Source organism: Xenopus laevis, chromosome 7L (assembly GCF_017654675.1).
Source record: "Xenopus laevis strain J_2021 chromosome 7L, Xenopus_laevis_v10.1, whole genome shotgun sequence".
In the NCBI taxonomy this organism is placed as follows: domain Eukaryota; kingdom Metazoa; phylum Chordata; class Amphibia; order Anura; family Pipidae; genus Xenopus; species Xenopus laevis.
This window is the reverse complement of record NC_054383.1, coordinates 68,313,566-68,336,613: the sequence shown is the minus strand read 5'-3', so window position 1 is coordinate 68,336,613 and position 23,048 is coordinate 68,313,566. Positions and strand designations below refer to the sequence as shown.

The 23,048-nt window shown below is 36.3% G+C and overlaps 1 protein-coding gene across 1 annotated transcript in view; it reads left to right on the top strand.

The window, feature by feature from the left end:
- Nucleotides 1-1,453: 1,453 nt before the first annotated feature.
- Nucleotides 1,454-23,048, top strand: part of LOC108696368 (draxin) — a 43,334-nt gene continuing 21,739 nt past the window's right edge. The window contains exon 1 of the mRNA XM_018225669.2: nt 1,454-1,573. The gene's annotated coding sequence lies outside the window, so the exon portion shown is untranslated. The remainder of the gene's footprint in view (nt 1,574-23,048) is intronic.

The following is a 23,048-nucleotide window of genomic DNA, read 5'->3' as shown; positions in this document are numbered from 1 at the left end:
GTTGTTGCATGGGATATACAACCCCTTTTATTGTCTGAGTAACATTGTCCAGAATTACTATATATGCTATTGTTTCTAAAATTAAGAGCATTACAGTATTTAATTCTTTTTTAAACAAAAATCAGGGCAGGCCTTTGATAAAATATCTCCTTGTGTCATATAGGGCAATGGATGCCCCACAACTATTTGAATATCATTCAATATCTTGATCTACTGTATGCTAGAATCACAGCCAAAAGCTGGTTATCTACGTGTTCAGTGCATACTTGGAATCTAATATGAAAAACTATGTGTTTTACAGTTTGTATAATGCCAGTGTGACACACCACTTCCAAATGGCACCCTGTTTGGCCCCTCAGGTTAAATACTGCAAGGGCAGGAATAGGAAACAAAATATTGCATGAGATTTATATAGCCAAAAAATACAATTTATTTGCTCTGAATAGGTTTTATCACTTACATAATAATGTAAGTGCCCCCTTGCTTGGCTTACTTTTGTTTAGTAAAAATTCTGTTTTATAAATCATAATCCAAATGAAGCTATCCATTAGCAGCATAAAATGTGCATTCGAAATCCTTCATTTTTTAGAATATTTGCTGTAAAACAGTGCTGCAAACAATTTAGACAAAAAGAACATTTTTAAATAAATGACAGATTTGACCCCTTGAGCATTAGTTCTCCTGCAGCAGTCTTACGGGGTTAATTAGAAGTGCCCTGTGCCCGAGGCCACCAAACCATTGTGTATTGCTTGTACTGAATATTGCTTATCTTTGCAGAAACAAACCACGGGCTCATTGACCAGATGTTCTAGGATGCGCGACTCTGTATGCAAGACTGGATCCAAAAGTGAGAGTTCTGAGCTAGGCATGCATGAGTATACCAGCATACAAATTGAAAAAAGTAGACTGTAAACAATACAGACAGTTAGGCTTTTTTTATTCAGTTAACCTAAGTGTACTCCATTGTGTATTCACATAAGTCCTTGTGTTCCTTTTAACACATTGCTTCTCTTTGTTTCCAGACCCTCTCTCTCCTCACCAGGGAACACAAACAGGAGGGTGCAGGAGCTGAGGACGCTTTGTTAGTGACAGTTTTCTTATTGTTTTGGTTTTGTAAAGGTTTCGCTAAACCTAGACAATATCCGATTTCCACACCTTAATAGTAAGAACATATCTTTTTTTTTTGCTTCAAAATCGAAGTGAGCCACTAACACATACGTTATAGAGAGACACACAATAGAAGCACAAACACACAAAACCATTAGATTAATGTTCTTTTAATAATGTATAAATATAATTTACAGCAATCATTAATCTGTTCATGGCACCACATTAAAACACTCGGTATGCTTTCCCTCACCATACTGCTTAGTATACCTGCTCAGATTTTGGTCTCGATTGGCCTTCTCCCCCACCCTCCTCTTTACACCCCCTGCTACCCCTCCCCTCCTTCTGTACTTCCACTCTAGCCTGTGTGCTGCTACACAAGCAGATTTCAGCAAGCAGCCTCTGAAACAGGTAGAGGATCAGATTGTTCTCAGCATCCTATGCTCCCATCTAACCTCTAGGAGGGGTGAGTAAATAGAGCAAATTATAACCACCAGAGGGTTCTCACGTATAACATTATATCTCATATGAGTATGCCATTTGTTAAAGTCCTTATTTTTTGTTTTGTTTGTTTAAATATGTTATAATCTGAATGATATTAATGTCTTTGTGAGCACAAATTAATTTTCAAATCTCTCACTTTGGTTCATATCCTGTCTGCCTGTTTTCCTTTTCCTAAGCAGTTATTCAATATGCACTTAATTCTAAGCATTATATTACCAGTTTGATAAGCTTCTGCTTACTTAGTGATTAGCAACCTACAGTGTGCCTTCTTTCTCTGTCTCTGCTGTTTCCCATTCTTTCTTTCTCTTGTGTAGATGTGGGTGGGGGTTGCATCCAGAAATCATATTGCTGCCTTTTCTTTTTAAAGGTGGTACGTGCAGACATTATTCAATGGTGCACATTTTAATTATGGTGCTAGATTAATCACTATGCTACCCCACTGGTGTCAGTTACTTTATCATCCTATCTCCAAGCTACCTTCTTTATCCTGTCTCTAAGCTTTTTCATCCAGTCAACTTGTTTTTCTTTTTTGGGGTAGATAAAATACAAGTACAGCATTTATATACATTGGGCTTTAATGTGGAATTCTAGTGCATGTCTGCCCAAAAGAACACAATGAAACTTATTTTAAATCTTGATACACTCTTTATAATCATTGCATACTCAAGTGGCATATATAAGCACTTTCAAAACCAATAAATATGCTATTTTTTAGAAACAATGCTGATGGGCTTCCATACACTTTCCATTTGTTTGTCAGCTATCTCTCATTGTTTGTATTAAATAGCAAAACATCTTGCAATGTATGTTTATATTTCAGCTATTTCTATCATAAGCATATAAAAAATTCACCATACTACCATGCTTTATTTCCATATTCATTAGTCTGTATATTGATGTATACATAGTAATGAGTTTCCGATCCTCCAGATACCACTTTCTTCATTTTACACCATACCCAACGTCCTTTGGAGAAATCCCAATTTGCTTACTTCAGCTTGTGCTGCTGACCTAGTACCCTCTAGCACTGCTTGCAAGCCATACTGAAATAATTAACTGATATTGCCCACACTTTATTGCTCTCACCCTGGAATCCTTTTTAATGTCACAAATGGGTCCCCTAAATTTTTTTTTTGTTTGATTAAAGTGAACACGTGTACATGCTATTACTTGCAGTATAATTACAGCTCATTTTATTTGCTTGTTTCCCTCTGCTCCTCCTACTGATTGATCCCATTAACTAATTGTCTGCAAGGCAGCAGATCCTTGCAGCTGGCCTCTTTGACCTGTAAAGTATTAACATACATTATACATACAGCACTAGATAAAACGATGGTACTAAAAACATCTTAATATGCAGTTTGTAAAAGGATGTTATATCTTAAAGTGGACCTGTCACCCAGACACAAACATTTGTATAATAAAAGTCCTTTTCAAATTAAACATGAAATCCAATTTCTATTTTTTATTTAAGCATTCATAGCTGTTGTAAACTCATTTAAAAATCTCAGCTGTCAATCAAATATTGTCTGCCCCTCCTCTATGCCCGTGGCATAGAGGAGGGGCAGACAATTACTTTCACTTTCAATTCAGCACTTCCTAGAACTCACTGCTCCCCACACATTCCCCCACTTCTTTTTACCATACAATTGTGTAGACAGGGCATAGGGATGGACATTGGGTCCTCCATTCTGGTGCACAAACAAGATTCTGAGATGATACAAGACTTGTCTTAATAACAGTGTCCACAAAATGGCTCCTGCCTGCTTGTTATAATTATGAATTCCCAGACTGAAGAAAACAAGATTCAAATAATTTTTATTGTGTAATTAAAGTTCATTTTCCTTGACTAATCTGATAAAATAGGATTTTGAATAATTTTTTTGGGTGACGGGTCCCCTTTAAATAAACAGGTACAAATTATAGAAAGACCATCTCCCATAAAATCCATTTTATCTAAATAATCAAAATTTTTAAAAAATATTTCTTTTTCTGTTATTATAAAATAGTACATTGTACTTGATAAAAACTAATATATAATTAACCCTTGGAGGCAAAACCAGCCTTTTGGGTTTATTTAATGTTTACATGATTTTCTAGTAGACTTTAGGTATGAAGTTTCAAATTATGGAAAGATCCATTATCTGGAAAACCTCAGGTCCCGAGTATTCTGGATAACAGGTCCCATACCATATGAGAAATGTACAGTCTAACAAAATGTGCCCTCGTACCTTTAGCATGAGGTGTGTAATCAAAAATGGACCTGTAAACTTCTAAACTGATTTATTTCACACACACACTTTTTTCAACATTTAAGGCAAATAAAATATTTCTTCTCTTGTGTTTATATTAAATAAAAAAAGCATATTTATAAAGCTGCGTAAAATAGTTTTGTAAACAAGTTGGTGTAAAATGTATAAAGGGTCATAGTAGTACTTACATGAATTAATGGCATGCATTGCAATTCAGGAGTTATCCATAACATAGAGGAAGTTGCTGTTTTTAGATTAACGCTCAGAATTATGCCAATACTTTACACCACCTCAGATCAGTGACAATGTCAGCAAAACAAAAGCAAGTAGTATGTTCTATTGTAGAACTGCTAATCAGTTGTTTCTATATATCTATATATCTATATAATACTGTTCATTTTACAACTAGTGATTTTTGGTATATTTCAATGGCATTTTTTACACAGCCTTAGAAATATGTCATACAACATAGGGCAAGTATACCTGTGCTAACACAGTTGCCGATTTGTGCCTTGTTGTTTAGAAGGCATTAAATATAGGGCTCCCTAGCAACTGGTATTCCTGACCTGCACATTCTCAACCTTTGACTAAAACTCTGTACAATAATTCAGTTATTGCAAGGACTGTCCACCATGCTGGTCATACGCAGACTAATAAAAGCTGCCAACTCTGCCAGGGACAGATTTTGGCTCCAATAGGTCATCCAGCACCCAACACAACCCGCCCCCTACTGCACACGTGCTCTGTTTTTTAAAGGTAAGTTTTTATTAGATTTAGTAAATAAACAAACATAATATCACATTATACCAAGCCAACATTGCATTACAGTAAAAATCTGATTTTTTTATACAAGTTTGGTGGACAATACCATGTGTGAATTGCACAAATACACTGGCATTCACGGCAAGTTCAAGCAGGGAGGTCCCCGTGCGTATTTATTTGCAGAAAAGCAACGTTTCGGGCTATACCCCTTTGTCAAGCATAAAACAGTGTGCATGTGAATACAATTTAACACCCCACAAGCAAAATGATTGGTTAATGAATACATTTGCATAATTAATCCCAAATAGCGCCACACAGTGGTAAAAAGTTTTTGAATTAGCATATCAAAATTAGATCGTTAACGTATGATATATACAGTTATTGACCCAATATAAGGTGCATAAATTAATTAACCATAAGGAATTCTAAAGCAAATGTGTATAAAAAATATTGTGAAAAGTCCTAACAATCAAAAAAAAATTTTCAACAATCAGCATAAAGTATATTTAACAAGGCTTTGACCTGATTAGTTAACTTTATTCCATGAAGTCTTTTAGCAAAAACTTGGAAATCTGGAAGGAGAAAGGAAAACAAGAACGAGAAAAGCAAAACATAATCATCCAAAGATCAACCTGGGACTTGTAGGTAGGTGCAATCTGGATACATTGTTGCACCTACATGTATCTACAAGTCCCACATTAATCTTTGGATGATTATGTTTTGCTTTTCTCTGGACTTAGAATTTTCCTTTCTCCTTCCAGATCTCAGAGTTTTTGCTAAAAGACTTTGTGGAATAAAGATAACTAATGACTGAATGCTTTTGTCCTTATCATCCTATTTATCGCAAAACCTTTTTTTCTTGTAACTTGTGTTTAGCCAAACCACATTCTTCAAAAATTTGCAAACCATTTAATACTAATTTTCAATTTCCTCTGTTAGATATCTTAGCTTTAAGGTGGCCATAGACGTAACAATTAGGATCTTTCTTGGAAAAGATCTTTCCAAGAAAGATCGTTCGTTTCAATACACACGTGTAGAGCTGAATTGTCAGATATACAGGTAGATATACGGGAAAAAACAATAGAATTCTACCTGTATCTGACGATTCAGCACTAACAATGGTCGATGTGTGGGTCCCTTCAAAGGCACCCGATCAAAATTTTCCATCCAGCTCGATCGACGAGCCGACCGATATCCAAGTCTTCTGCCGATATCGGTCGGCTCTTTTTCCACCATACACGCAACGAATATCGGACGAAAATTCGTTTCGTACGATATTATCTGTGCGTCTATGGCCACCTTTAGAGTCAGCATTCGACAAATAAATATTCTTAGCTTTAAACACCACAATATGCAATCACTGCCTTCTTGAATTAAATGTTTACTATTATTGTGGATGTTTGCAAGGAATTAACCAACAATTAACTTATTGGGCTATTTGCAAATGTCAGATTGACTGCAATGACATCACCGTGCACAACTGCAAATAGTTTATATAAACCCATTTTATCCTTAAACTCTTTGTCTGAGCTTTATCCTTAAACTGTTTGGCTGAGATTATGCTATGCCTAAAGCATGGTAGGCATGCACAAAAGCTCTCATTTTTAATCTGCTGAGTTAGCCTATAAAAGGTATCACTTATGTTATCCATGTCATCAAGGTTACATAGTATAGATATGGGTATATATAATTTATGTGAAAGTAGGGAGGGGGAATGCAGAATCTGCAACTCTTTTGCCAGCAATCTAGATTCTACATTGTTGGTGGGGGTAGGGTTACTATTTATATATATTTTTTTCTTTTTAGTATTTATATTGCACTACTTGGCTTTTGCATTATATGTTTTTCCCACTGGGATATATCCATTTTACATTTTGCTAGCCTTCAATTGATGACTTGTTACATAATGCATTTTTTTTAACCATGCTCATCTCTTTACCACTGGCCATCCATTGCATTGACTATTGATCTTTTCTTCTTCTTTCGCATATCGGTTTTTCTGATTTGTATATCATGTTTCATAGTCCTCCCACTAATCATTATGATCCCTTTGTGAATTTATGTTGTGCACTCATTATAAAAGCGCATTTTTGCTTTATCTGCAAGACCTAGATGTCAGTGCAGGGACAACAAGGACACAAATAGATGATAGAACTGTACCAGTCGATTTTAGGATATGCCTTTAGATTTTTTATCCCAGTAGGGTTCAAAACAATGTGTAAGGGCTAGGATCTAACCATACATGCCAAAATTGAACATGTAACCATAAAACTATATTAATATAAATATATATATATATATATATATATATATATATATATATATATATATATGTATATGTATATGTATATGTATATATATTCAAACAAAATGTTTAAAAAAAAAAAAAAAAAAGACGTCTTCATGGATTCTTTCATTTCTATAATTGTGTTCTTTCCAAAACTTTTAAAGCTTGCCAGGTTTTAATTTTGTGTTATCCTTAAATGGTTATGTTGCTGCATTCCCTGTATGGTAAGGAGAGCTAGAACTAAGATAAAAGCAGTAATATAGTTTCCTATTATATTTGCACTACCAGTAAAAGCAACACTTTAATGAAATGACTGACAATCTATCTGTGCTATTTATAGTCCATCAGCTGATTCATACTCAATAGGTACATAGATAATTGTTTTATCATATGATCTGTAATCTCTATTTTTACCTTTGTTCAAGCTGTGTTCATCTGCCTGTTAATACAGCAGATGCCAACACACCACAGGTGCACCATACACCTTTGTGTATTCAACACTGTTTTCAGCTGTTAGTACAGTTTGGAAAACATTTTGTCTTTGCTTATACCTATGTATATTCAAAGCTTATTCCAATGAATTCAAAAGATTACATTAAGGTTTGCAACTACAGGTATGAGACCTATTTTCCAGAATGCTTAGGACTTGTAGTTTTCTGGAACTCCATACCTTAAATCTGCTAAAAAATCATTTAAACATTAAATAAACCCAATAGCATTGTTTTGCCTCTAATAAGGATTTATTATATCTTAGTTGGAATTAAATACATGTACTGTTTTATTATAACAGCATAATTTTTTTTTAAATATTTAATTATTTGATTAAATTGGAGTCCATGGGGCAAATTCACTAAGATGCGAAGTTGCGCCAGGCGCAACTTCGCCGCACTTCGCCGCACTTCGCCAGGCGTAGTTTCGCCAGCACTTCGCAAATTCACTAAAATCCGAAGTTGCGCACAGGGGTAGCGTAAGGTTGCGGAGTTGCGCTAGCGTTGTTTCGCTATATAAAGCGAAGTTGCGCTAGCGAAGGCTAATTTGCATACGGCGCGAAATTCAAATTTCAATGGAGGAACACGTATCTGCACTACAAATGCCTAGAAAACCTTCAAATCTGCAAATAAAAATTTTATTTTGCCCTACACATGTGCCCACTGTCTAGGTAAGTTGCCATGAGTCAGGAAATGTAGGGGGGAGGAAGGGGAGCCCCAAAAAATTTTCGATCTTTTTCAGCCTATCAGCCATCATGTAGAAAACACGCCAGCGTTTTTTGGGACTTAGAAAAAAAATTGACTTTTTTTTAAACAATCCCTATCTACTCTATTGCGCTTCGCCAGGTCTGAGGTGGCGAAGGAAGTCTAGCGTAAAAGGTAGCGTTCACTACACTGCGCAAGTTATTGAATTTGCGTAGTTTCGTCGCTAGCGAAGATTCGTCTGGCGTAAGGTTGCGAAGTAACACTAGCGAAGCTACACCAGCGTTCGTTAGTGAATTTGCGCAGTAGCGAAAATGCCAAACGCTAGCGAATTAACGCTAGCGTTCGGCGCTTCGCGCCATAGTGAATTTGCCCCATAAGAGATGGCAATCCCATAATTCAGAGCTTTCTGGTTTCCAGATAAAGGATCCTATACTTCATTTTAAAATTTCCATTTGCAATCATTTGTTCATTTTTTTTAGCGGAATTAATTTTAATGCAAAATGGAGAAATGAACACACTTCTTTATCATCTTCAAGAGTGATTACTGTTTTATCAAGGGAACTTAGATATGTGCAAGGAAGCATTAGGCAATAGGTTCAGTTTATTTCAAATACAAGATATTGTGGTAGTTTTGTCTTAAACATACAGATAAGTGAAGGAAAAACTCATCCCAGTTATTTAAAAGGGATTGGTACAGTCAAAATAAACGTGAACAACCATATATTCCAAACTTCTTCTTATTTTATTGTTCATTAATGCTGGGAGTTTCTCCATCTCCATCGTCCACCAGAGTTTGTTCCGTATGTCCTGCATTGTTGGTGGGGTTAGACATATTTGTGTGCATAGTTTATGTTCATTTGCTGTGGTCTGGTTTGGTTTTCTTAATAAAAGATGCAGCCATGGGTCAAGTGGTAGGTCCGTAGCCAAGGTTTCATTTATTGCTTTAAATACCTATTTCCATGTCTGTTTTATCATGGACATGTCCACCACATGTGCATTTTGTCTGCTATTAATCCACATCCGCGTGGGCATGAGTTTGTTGTGTTAAACCATCTGTGTAGTAAAGTTCTTTGGGTGTATAGTACCAGTCACAGTATAGTTTGTATACTTTTTCTTTTTATGCAGATGTTAATGGATGCTTTTGTCATATTTCTGTGTATTTTCTCCCATTCTTCTTCCTCTAGGGATTCCCCTAATCTTTGTTCCCATTTAAGCATTGCTTTTGTTTTTTTGTTGAGTTGAGTAGAGAATCTCAGAGTACAAAAGACTAATGTTGTGCTTGCGGATGAGTTGATTTTTTTCAAGTTAAAGATATTTGTTATTTCACAAAAGTGCTTTATTACTTGAATTTTGCATTGAAAAATAGTACTACTGGTAAGGAATCCATTATCCAGAAACCTGCTATCCAGAAATCTTAAAATAACTCAAAATAATCCAAATTTTAGAGATGATTACCTTTGTCTCTGTAAATTATAATTTGTACTTGATCCAAACTAAGATATAATTTATTCTTATTGGAAGCAAAACCAGCCTATTGGGTTTATTTAATGTTTACATGATTTTCTAGTAGACTTACAGTATGAAGATCCAAATTACGGAAAGATGCATTATCCGGAAAACCCCAGGTCCTGAGCATTTTGGATAGCAGGTTCCATACCTGTACTGTATGTTACAAGTCTATTCTTAATTTTTCAGCTGGTCTTTAGTTTCATTTGAGTTCTAAGTCTCCCTATTCTACCACTATCCAGGACAGTTAAAAATTCTGTCACTGTAAAATAAAATAAAAAAATGAAAGTGTTGTGAAGCTACATTTTTATTGCTTATCTCTATATAAAGGCTTTTTTTCATTTATATTTTTTCTGACTTCCAAAACTATGCCTGACTTCCTCCCAGTGTCTCTGGTGAATACCATTGTCTGCTAAATATTAAAATTAATAGGGACAACCCCTTTAACAGAGATATTTATATTTTACCTATTTGTAGGATATCAGAGTTTTTGATCTGACAGAGATCATGTGTTATTTGCAAGTATTTTCAAAACATACAAGCTGTAGTATTAATTACTGTTGCTGTCATCTGAGCATGATTTATCACGTTAATACTAAAATGCTGGTTTCTAACTTAAAAAATACTTCTTTGCTTAAATTAATTGATTAATTGTGTTTTCTTTTATATTTTCAGAGATAATATGCAGTTTTTCTTCAGCTTTGTTATTTATTAAAGGTTGAATTGTGTTTTCCCAAAAAAAATTTAGTTTTTCAAGGATAGTTTTAGTAAAAACTCAAATTGTTAGGGACTAAAAAAAACTTAAATTTTTTCGAGATTTATTATGCCCTGAACCTGCAAAAAGCCAGAATCCGAAAAAGACTCCAGGTAAAACCTGTTGAGGTCATGTAGAAGTCAACGGTAGAGGTCCATTGAGCCATTTGAAGATGTTTTTAGACTTCATGTTTTTCAGGTTTTTTTCCAGTGGTCTGCGCTTGAAAACTTGATCAATTCGAGGTATTCAAGTTTTTTTTGGCTGATAACCTGATCATTTTGAGTATTCAAGTTTTCACCTTGATTGCATTCAGACTAGTTTTTTTACATTTCGTTTTTTTCTTAAATAAGAAAACATTTGAGTACCTTACAGACTCAATCTTTGATAAATAACCCCTCTAGTATGTTATTCTTCTAGAATGTCTGAACATCACAGACACCTTTCAGCTGTAATGGATGCCTCAGACTTAACACACAGAGATCAGCCTATGTGTGAACAGATCTAGTGGCAAGAAGTCTGATGTGAATAGTAGCTTCATACATTGCTAACCCTTACTCGTGTACTTTCAGTTCTGCTAAGATATTGAAACCGGTACTCAGTATTTAGGAAAGGTCATTGTAACATTGTCACTGTTTTTCTACTGTATTTTTAGCGTATGGTAAAAATGTCAGTGCCCACATTGTTTAGTCACAGTTCGGTCACAGTCCTACTTTCAATCCACAATTTTTAGTAAATGAAATTGATAGTTTGCAACCACAAAAAAAGTGTGAAATAAGAAGTGAAAAAATATAAACCATTTATCTAAATACATGTGCTTGCTCAAGCAGATTTTGCCATAAAACGTGCACAAAAAGGCCTCATCTGGAGTATGCAGTTCAGTTTTGGACTCCAGTCCTTAAGAGGGATATAAATGAGCTGGAGAGAGTGCAGAGACGTGCAACTAAATTGGTTAGAGGGACGGAAGACTTAAATTATGAGGGTAGACTGTCAAGGTTGGGGTTGTTTTCTCTGGAAAAAAGGCGCTTACGAGGGGACATGATTACACTTTACAAGTACATTAGAGGACATTATAGACAAATGGCAGGGGACCTTTTTACCCATAAAGTGGATCACCGTACCAGAGGCCACCCCTTTAGACTAGAAGAAAAGAACTTTCATTTGAAGCAACGTAGAGGGTTCTTCACAGTCAGGACAGTGAGGTTGTGGAATGCACTGCCGGGTGATGTTGTGATGGCTGATTCAGTTAATGCCTTTAAGAATGGCTTGGATGATTTTTTGGACAGACATAATATTAAAGGCTATTGTGATACTAAACTCTATAGTTAATATAGGTATGGGTATATAGAATTTTAATTAAAAGTAGGGAGGGGTGTGTGTATGGATGCTGGGTTTTCATTTGGAGGGGTTGAACTTGATGGACTTTGTCTTTTTTCAACCCAATTTAACTATGTAACTATGTAACTATGTAACTATGTAAAAGATCTGTATTCACTACATGATAGCTGAAACAGCCTGCTTTATATCAAACAAGGATTTCAAAATCAAATAAGGATTTCAGTACAACAAGGATAGAAGGCTCACAAGGACCTACTTAGATTGAAAAGATAAATATCCTTGGTTCTAACTAACAATAAAAGGAAGAATATTCCTCTGATGGTTTACATTTGGTGTTTAGATAAAAAAAAATAATCTCCTATGCAATGTTGCTGCCTGTGATGCTGTGAACTGGTCACCCTCCTATGTATGTTCATCTCTCACATAAATCCTTTGTGGAATATCGGAGGTAGGGAACAAAAACATCTTTCATAAGAGCCTTGAGCTTCTTTATGCCCACCTTAGCTGCATCATTATAGAAGCCAAAGCTTTCTCTTTGTATTCACTCTCATGGAAAACCGTTAATATCTGCTCCAGAAAGTAACAATAAGAGTACTATGGTGGGAAACCAGCATGTGGAGTTGCTGGGGTATATATCTTTGATGTTTAATGAGACTTTAATTCAAGCTCAACATGAAGTCCTTGGTCCTGCCAAGCTCGTAGACTCAGAATTTATGTAGAACTAAAACAGTCCCGTCTTGATAAAAACACAAGTATTTGTAGCCTGAGAGGAGAGGCAGTAAATTGTAATGTGGGGGGTATTGATGTGAAGCACAGTACTCTCTGCTACTATGTGAAAGTGTACCCCCAGTCGTTGGTTTGGTAGGGAAGGCAATGATATGTAGTTGTATCTACTATCTTAAGTAGGTTATGCATTTAATGGAAGTTATATTTCTTGTTATATCAGTATACACACTGACATACACAAGTGCAATGCTACCAAAACTGCCCTGTGCAAAATTTGTTTCTAAATTGGCAGTTTCTCTCCAATTAACATTGCAGAAATACAGATATATACAGGGGAATGTAATAAAAGTCGCAAAGAGCAAAACAATTCGCACCAATAAGACTAAAAATCCACATCTCGCAATGTAATATTGTTCCTTAAACTGTTACTGCATTGCGAATCTTAATTGCGCACTCATAAGATGTGCTTGAAGGTGTTGTAATCTTTTGGAGCAAACATAACGACTTTTTCAGTAAGAAGTTTTATTACATTGACTGCGCATTAGCGCAAACTATAAAATTTGCAAACGGTCTTTCACTGTCGGAAGTGGTCGCTAAACAGTTTCAGGGCTCGCAAAAGCTATATTAAATTCGCACAAAGCAAAATTTGTTCGCGCAAAGGCATAACTTTTCGCATTGCGAATAGTTTTTGCGTTAGCGACTTTTATTACATTCCCCCGACAGTCTTGCTTAGCACAATAATACACAAAGCAATTACTAATCTTAGTATAACAGCAAGGTAAATGTTTTGAAAATGCAGTTTCTGTTATTAGAGTATTGCAATATGGTGCTGGGAATGCCATACTGCAAAACTGACATGTTCAGGGTTACGGAATTTTGACTCCTTCTATTTTTGAGTGCTGCAACAGAGTGTGAATCATCTGTTTTTCTGCAAAAGTCAGAATACCGAATAGTTGAGAAATGTAAACGTTTCTATGATCTATTAACATAAAACTGTCACTTTTTGTTGTCAAAAGATTTAAACTCACACAATATTAAGGGGCCTATTTATTAAACCTTGATTTTTTTCTGGTCGAGTTTTTAAAGGGGAAAACTGAAACAATTTGAGTTTTCGGAGCTTCAATTCGAAAAAAGTCAAACTATTCAAATTGCCACACTTTTTCGAGAATAATTAAGGGGGTGTGGGAGTATAGTCAAATTTTTTCTTATTACCGTAAAAAAAAGTCAAATTTTAGAAAATACTTCCCTAAGGTAGAGATGTGGAAGAAACTGAAAGTGTAAACCAATTCACAAAGTGAAAGCAAAAAGGAAAGTTACATTGGCAAAAGAAAATTATAGTGATTTTATAGTTTATATTTTAAGTTTATAGCAACACAAGTAGCCTCAAGGGACAAGAAAACTTAATTAGCATTTTCACAAATTCATACTCGAATTTCACGCATCATTTTGTTTTGCCAGAAAAAAATGCTGGAAAAACACAGACATTATTATTATGCACTCCTTGCCTTCTACATCAACAATCGGATCAGATTGAAGTCCATGCGGAGGAAGCTGTGCAGGCGCCATGTTTTAAAGAAATTGGCAACATGGGAGCATTTTTTTTTTCTGTAAAGAACAGTTGTGGAGTAATGGAAATAAGCTTTTCTAACAATGAAGGCCAATATATATGCTATTGCAGAGCAAAACATGCCTTAAAGGTCAAGTAAAGTCTATTTTATAGGGGCTATTAGATTGCTACATGCTAGCAGGAACACCAACTCAAGGGAAAAAGTGATATATTTCACAGGGGCGTGGCAGTCACAGTGAGAGAACTTTTCATGTCTTATACCTGTAACTGCAATATAGGTTTGCCTTTCCCTTGACTCAATGCATATGTTTTGGGAATTTTTTCACACTTTCACAAATTCTTCAGCAAAGTGAAATGTGCTTGTTTCACTAGTAGCCTCTGTATTATCTGATCATTCATTAACTTCGCTGACACCCGTTAAGACAGAATGAGATCAAGATACTAATTAATTTGATAACTCCTCCCAAGAGTGTAAAATGATTTATTTTTAAGATAAGAAGTACAATAATGAAACCAAAAACATCATCAAAATATTGTCCATTCAACAAATGGGTCATATTTGCTAATATTATTATTATTGTTGTTGTTAACATAATATATATCTATATATCTATATATATATATCTATCTATCTATATATATATCTATATATATATCTATATATCTATATATCTATATATATATATATATATATATATATATATATATATATATATATATATATATATCTATATATATATATATATCTATATCTATATATCTATATATCTATCTATATATCTATATATCTATATATCTATATATCTATATATCTATATATCTATATATCTATATATCTATATATCTATATATCTATATATCTATATATATATATATGCTAAAGAATAGAAACTGAATTAGGCATTTTCAGGCTAATCTTATATGATTTCACTCCATGAAGGAAGGTCTTTGCCAAGACCAGCTGGGCAGCACTGTTGGTGATCACAGCAGCTGTTCTGTCCTGGCAGAGTCCTTCATCTAAAGGAGGAGGCGTCCTTTTGCATATACAGTATGTGTAGCAGCAGGGAGAGAATAAATTGGATGGAGTTAAATTAAAAGGAAACATCAGAATGATTAATTAAACTAATTTGCATGTGAATCTGGAGCACATTTTCCTTGTGCAGATAGTGTCCGTTCATGTTCTTGCCAGTAAACAACTCAGTTCATATAAGACAATCTTTACTAATTTAATGACAAACCCTTGGGTGACCCACTGAACATCTACACTGGGAGTCCACTGTTGATACTGAACTTCCATTATTTCTCATTTGTTGGTGTTTATAGCTTTTAGCTAACCATATAATTTTCAGACTTAAACTCTGTGAATCAAGCTCCATTCTTTAGTAAGTACTAACACACAAAGGAGTGGATTGTAGATCCAGGCTTAATATCAGTGAATTCAGCAAGCCCCCTGCAGATGTATAGTGCTTGTCTTTTTTGAGGGAACTTACCAAGCCAGTTAAGTATTTTAGTTAAAAAATAGAATATTATTATTAAAAACAGGAGATGTAGTGTGTCATTTTATATTCTAATCAAGTATTTATAAAGCAACAATTAAAAAGGATACTGCTTCTAGTGATGAGTATTGGATATATGGGGATCAATATAGTGAATCAGTAAAATGTTTTTACAAAACGTCAAAAAATTTATATTGAATTCAAATTTCATTTCAAGGGACTATATTTCTATTTATTTGAAAGAATGATGGTGCTTGGCATTTATTCATTTTAAATTTGGTGCCAATATGCATCGCTCTGACATTACTTGCAGGGGCAGTGATATTATGTCAGTGTAATGATGTTGCACCGCCATTTTGGATCTGGTGACACAGGATATGGAGCACTGGACATCACTTCTGATGCTCTTTGTGACTTCTTAAAACCTTTATGATTCTCTCATGAAATCCATGTCAAGGTTCTTGAGGGATTTTTGTAAATTGTTCATTCTCTTGCCATACCAAGAGCACTGGATACCAACTGTTCCACAAACCCCTATACTGGTATGTTGCTTAACCCTTTAAGTGCCAGCAGAATTTCACATTTTGGTTACGCGAAATGCCAGCCGTTTTTGAAACATTTTGTGCTCTCTCACTTTAGGGGCATTTTCTGAGGGGAAACCTATAGTTTACCTAGGAAAACTATACATTGTTTTTTTCGGTAGAAACTGAGCTTTCTAAATCTGCCTGAGTTTTCATGTATTTCCACCTGTGCAAAAAAATTTATAGTGCTAAATACCAAAAAAAAATGAAAAATTACCATTTTTCATCGTATATCAATTTATACCAGAAAAATATTTCATTTTACGGATGAAAATCCAACTGATTTGGAAAGCCTTATGTCTCTCGAACGTGCCAATACCAGATATGTATAGTTTTAGGGAGATTTAGGATTTCTGTACAGCAAAAACTCCCGGCAGTATATTACCGAATTTTGAAAGCACTAAGGCAGAAAACGGCATGCTTTAGATTCCAAGGCAAAAAATCCTGAAACCGTAGGTTTACCCCAGAAAACCATACATTTTTGAAAAGTACACATTCTGCCGATTACAAAATGGGTAACTATGTCTCTCTACTCCCAACTACCAAACATAAAAGCTTGTCTGAACATAGTGGTTTTTCAACAAAAAATTCAAAATTCTGAAAAATCATTTCAAAGGTTTTATTTTGCTGCTCCGCATATCCCAAACTATATTAGGTACCAAGAAAAAGCACCTGAAATATGATTGCCAGGGGTCCACTGAACAGTTTGATACCCATTATGCATAGTTTTACCAAAGTATCTGGCATTTAGAGACACCAATATGTAGTTAGCACATCCAAATTGTTCAGGACTTTACTTCAGCTACTGAGAAATCAACACATTGACTGCATTTTTTGTGGGGTAAAAACACAGAAATATATGTTTACCCCCCAAACCCATATATTTTTGGAAAGTACACATTCTACTGAATCTAAAATGGGTACCCATGCCTTTCTGCTCCAAACTACTGAGTCGCAAGGCTTTCCCAAAATTGTCGGTTTTGGTGAAATATCTGAAAATTTCCTCAAACCTTCAACTTCCCAGCACCATATCGCCCATTTATCATTATGTACTAAGAAAAAGCACCCAAAATATGATTGCCAGGGTTCCTCTGAACATTTTGGTGGTCATTGTTCATAAGTTTACCAAAGTATCTGGCATTTAGAGGCCCCAAAATGAAGTTAGCGCATACAAACAGTCCCGTGGGTAACCAGCTAATGAAAGATCAACACATTGACTGCAGTTTTGTGGGGTAAAAACACAGAAATATATGTTTACCCCCCAAAACCCATATATTTTTGGAAAGTACACATTCTACTGAATCTAAAATGGGTACCCATGCCTTTCTGCTCCAAACTACTGAGTCGCAAGGCTTTCCCACAATTGTCGGTTTTGGTGAAATATCTGAAAATTGCCTCAAAGCTTCAACTTCTCAGCACCATATCACCCATGTATCGTTATGCACCAAGAAAAAGCACCCTAAATATGATTGCCATGGTTCCTCTGAACATTTTGGTGGCCATTGTTCATAAGTTTACCAAAGTATCTGGCATTTAGAGGCCCCAAAATTAAGTTAGCCCATACAAACAGTCCTGTGGGTAACTTCAGCTAATGAAAAATCAACACATTGACTGCATTTTTGTGGGGTAAAAACACAGAAATATATGTTTACCCCCCAAAACCCATATATTTTTGGAAAGTACACATTCTACAGAATCTAAAATGGGTACCCATGCCTTTCTGCTCCAAACTACTGAGTCGCAAGGCTTTCCCACAATTGTCGGTTTTGGTGAAATATCTGAAAATTGCCTCAAAGCTTCAACTTCCCAGCACCATATCACCCATGTATCATTATGCACCAAGAAAAAGCACCCTAAATATGATTGCCAGGGTTCCTCCGAACAGTTTGGTGGCCATTGTTCTTAGGTTTACCAAAGTATCTGGCATTTAGAGGCCCCAAAATGAAGTTAGTGCATACAAATAGTCCTGTGGGTAACTTCAGCTAATGAAAGATCAACACATTGACTGCATTTTTGTGGGGTAAAAACACAGAAATATATGTTTACCCCCCAAACCCATACATTTTTGGAAAGTACACATTCTACTGAATCTAAAATGGGTACCCATGCCTTATTGCTCCAAACTACTGAGTCGCAAGGCTTTCCCAAAGTTGTCGGTTTTGGTGAAATATCTGAAAATTGCCTCAAAGCTTCAACTTCCCAGCACCATATCACCCATGTGTCATTACGTACTAAGAAAAAGCACCCTAAATATGATTGCCAGGGTTCCTCTGAACATTTTGGTGGCCATTGTTCATAAGTTTACCAAAGTATCTGGCATTTAGAGGCCCCAAAATGAAGTTAGCGCATACAAACAGTCCCGTGGGTAACTTCAGCTAATGAAAAATCAACACATTGACTGCATTTTTTTGGGGTAAAAACACAGAAATATATGTTTACCCCCCAAAACCCATATATTTTTGGAAAGTACACATTCTACAGAATCTAAAATGGGTACCCATGCCTTTCTGCTCCAAACTACTGAGTCGCAAGGCTTTCCCACAATTGTCGGTTTTGGTGAAATATCTGAAAATTGCCTCAAAGCTTCAACTTCTCAGCACCATATCACCCATGTATCGTTATGCACCAAGAAAAAGCACCCTAAATATGATTGCCAGGGTTCCTCCGAACAGTTTGGTGGCCATTGTTCATAGGTTTACCAAAGTATCTGACATTTAGAGGCCCCAAAATGAAGTTAGCGCATACAAACAGTCCCGTGGGTAACTTCAGCTAATGAAAAATCAACACATTGACTGCATTTTTGTGGGGTAAAAACACAGAAATATATGTTGACCCCCCAAACCCATACATTTTTGGAAAGTACACATTCTACAGAATCTAAAATGGGTACCCATGCCTTATTGCTCCAAACTACTGAGTCGCAAGGCTTTCCCAAAGTTGTCGGTTTTGGTGAAATATCTGAAAATTGCCTCAAAGCTTCAACTTCCCAGCACCATATCACCCATGTGTCATTACGTACTAAGAAAAAGCACCCTAAATATGATTGCCAGGGTTCCTCTGAACATTTTGGTGGCCATTGTTCATAGGTTTACCAAAGTATATGGCATTTAGAGGCCCCAAAATGAAGTTAGCACATACAAATTGTCCTGTGGGTAACTTCATCTAATGAAAAATCAACACATTGACTGCATTTTTGTGGGGTAAAAACACAGAAATATATGTTTACCCCCCAACCCCATATATTTTTGGAAAGTACACATTCTACAGAATCTAAAATGGGTACCCATGCCTTTCTGCTCCAAACTACTGAGTCGCAAGGCTTTGCCAAATTTGGCGGTTTTGCTGAAATATCTGGAAATTGCCTCAAAGCTTCAACTTTCCAGCATCGTATTGTCCATGTATCATTACCAGCATAAAGCATCCTAAATATAAACATATGGGTCTACTAAACAGTTTGATGCCCAATGTGCATAGATATACCAAACTTTGTGGCGCACAGAGACCCCCAAATGACAATATGTATAGACATTTTCACGGCTGACGCGCTGGCTGCTTCAATATAACCACCTGGTGTGTGTATTATGCGACATTAGACCACCTAACAGTAAAGAGACCCCAGAAAACCATATATTTTCAGAAAGTACACATTCTGACGAATCCAATATGGGTAAATAAGTGTTTCTACTGCAAACTGCCAAACTGCAAAGCAATGCTGAACATAACGGTTTTTATCAAATTTCTGAAAATCGTCACAAAGCTTGAATTTTACCCCATTATATGCCCCACATTTCGTAACTTATCAGTATAAAACATCCTAAATATGAACGCCAGGGGTCTACTAAACACTTTGATGCCCAATATGCATAGATATACCAAACTATGTGGCGCACAGAGACCCCCAAATGACAATAGTGTATATACATTTTCACGGCTGACGCGCTCTGGCGCTGCAATATAAGCACCTGGTGTGTGTAATATGCGACATTAGACCCCCCCTAACAGTACAGAGACCCCAGAAAACCATATATTTTCAGAAAGTACACATTCTGACGAATCCAATATGGGTAAATAAGTGTTTCTACTGCAAACTGCCAAACTGCAAAGCAATGCTGAACATAACGGTTTTTATCAAATTTCTGAAAATCGTCACAAAGCTTGAATTTTACCCCATTATATGCCACACATTTCGTAACGTATCAGCATAAAACATCCTAAATATGAACGCCAGGGGTCTACTGAACACTTTGATGCCCAATATGCATAGATATACCAAACTATGTGGCGCACAGAGACCCCCAAATGACAATAGTGTATATACATTTTCACGGCTGACGCGCTGGCTGCTGCAATATGAGCACCTGGTGTGTGTATTATGCGACATTAGACCCCCTAACAGTACAGAGACCCCAGAAAACCATATATTTACAGAAAGTACACATTCTGACGAATCCAATATGGGTAAATAAGTGTTTCTACTGCAAACTGCCAAACTGCAAAGCAATGCTGAACATAACGGTTTTTATCAAATTTCGGAAAATCGTCACAAAGCTTGAATTCTACCACATTATATGCCACACATTTCGTAACTTATCAGCATAAAACATCCTAAATATGAACGCCAGGGGTCTACTGAACACTTTGATGCCCAGTATGCATAGATATACCAAACTATGTGGCGCACAGAGACCCCCAAATGACAATAGTGTATATACATTTTCACGGCTGATGCGCTGGCTGCTGCAATATAAGCACCTGGTGTGTGTATTATGCAACATTAGACCCCCCCTAACAGTACAGAGACCCCAGAAAACCATATATTTTCAGAAAGTACACATTCTGACGAATCCAATATGGGTAAATAAGTGTTTCTACTGCAAACTGCCAAACTGCAAAGCAATGCTGAACATAACGGTTTTTATCAAATTTCTGAAAATCGTCACAAAGCTTGAATTTTACCCCATTATATGCCACACATTTCGTAACGTATCAGCATAAAACATCCTTAATATGAACGCCAGGGGTCTACTGAACACTTTGATGCCCAATATGCATAGATATACCAAACTATGTGGCGCACAGAGACCCCCAAATGACAATAGTGTATATACATTTTCACGGCTGACGCGCTGGCTGCTGCAATATGAGCACCTGGTGTGTGTATTATGCGACATTAGACCCCCCTAACAGTACAGAGACCCCAGAAAACCATATATTTTCAGAAAGTACACATTCTGACGAATCCAATATGGGTAAATAAGTGTTTCTACTGCAAACTGCCAAACTGCAAAGCAATGCTGAACATAACGGTTTTTATCAAATTTCGGAAAATCGTCACAAAGCTTGAATTCTACCCCATTTTATGCCACACATTTCGTAACTTATCAGCATAAAACATCCTAAATATGAACGCCAGGGGTCTACTGAACACTTTGATGCCCAATATGCATAGATATACCAAACTATGTGGCGCACAATGACCCCCAAATGACAATAGTGTATATACATTTTCACGGCTGACGCGCTGGCTGCTGCAATATGAGCACCTGGTGTGTGTATTATGTGACATTAGACCCCCCTAACAGTACAGAGACCCCAGAAAACCATATATTTTCAGAAAGTACACATTCTGACGAATCCAATATGGGTAAATAAGTGTTTCTACTGCAAACTGCCAAACTGCAAAGCAATGCTGAACATAACGGTTTTTATCAAATTTCTGAAAATCGTCACAAAGCTTGAATTCTACCCCATTATATGCCACACATTTCGTAACTTATCAGCATAAAACATCCTAAATATGAACGCCAGGGGTCTACTGAACACTTTGATGCCCAGTATGCATAGATATACCAAACTATGTGGCGCACAGAGACCCCCAAATGACAATAGTGTATATACATTTTCACGGCTGACGCGCTGGCTGCTGCAATATAAGCACCTGGTGTGTGTATTATGCAACATTAGACCCCCCTAACAGTACAGAGACCCCAGAAAACCATATATTTTCAGAAAGTACACATTCTGACGAATCCAATATGGGTAAATAAGTGTTTCTACTGCAAACTGCCAAACTGCAAAGCAATGCTGAACATAACGGTTTTTATCAAATTTCTGAAAATCGTCACAAAGCTTGAATTTTACCCCATTATATGCCACACATTTCATAACGTATCAGCATAAAACATCCTAAATATGAACGCCAGGGGTCTACTGAACACTTTGATGCCCAATATGCATAGATATACCAAACTATGTGGCGCACAGAGACCCCCAAATGACAATAGTGTATATACATTTTCACGGCTGATGCGCTGGCTGCTGCAATATGAGCACCTGGTTTGTGTATTATGCGACATTAGACCCCCCTAACAGTACAGAGACCCCAGAAAACCATATATTTTCAGAAAGTACACATTCTGACGAATCCAATATGGGTAAATAAGTGTTTCTACTGCAAACTGCCAAACTGCAAAGCAATGCTGAACATAACGGTTTTTATAAAATTTCTGAAAATCGTCACAAAGCTTGAATTTTACCCCATTATATGCCACACATTTCGTAACGTATCAGCATAAAACATCCTAAATATGAATGCCAGGGGTCTACTGAACACTTTGATGCCCAATATGCATAGATATACCAAACTATGTGGCGCACAGAGACCCCCAAATGACAATAGTGTATATACATTTTCACGGCTGACGCGCTGGCTGCTGCAATATGAGCACCTGGTGTGTGTATTATGCGACATTAGACCCCCCTAACAGTACAGAGACCCCAGAAAACCATATATTTTCAGAAAGTACACATTCTGACGAATCCAATATGGGTAAATAAGTGTTTCTACTGCAAACTGCCAAACTGCAAAGCAATGCTGACCGTAACGGTTTTTATCAAATTTCTGAAAATCGTCACATAGCTTGAATTCTACCCCATTATATGCCACACATTTCGTAACTTATCAGCATAAAACATCCT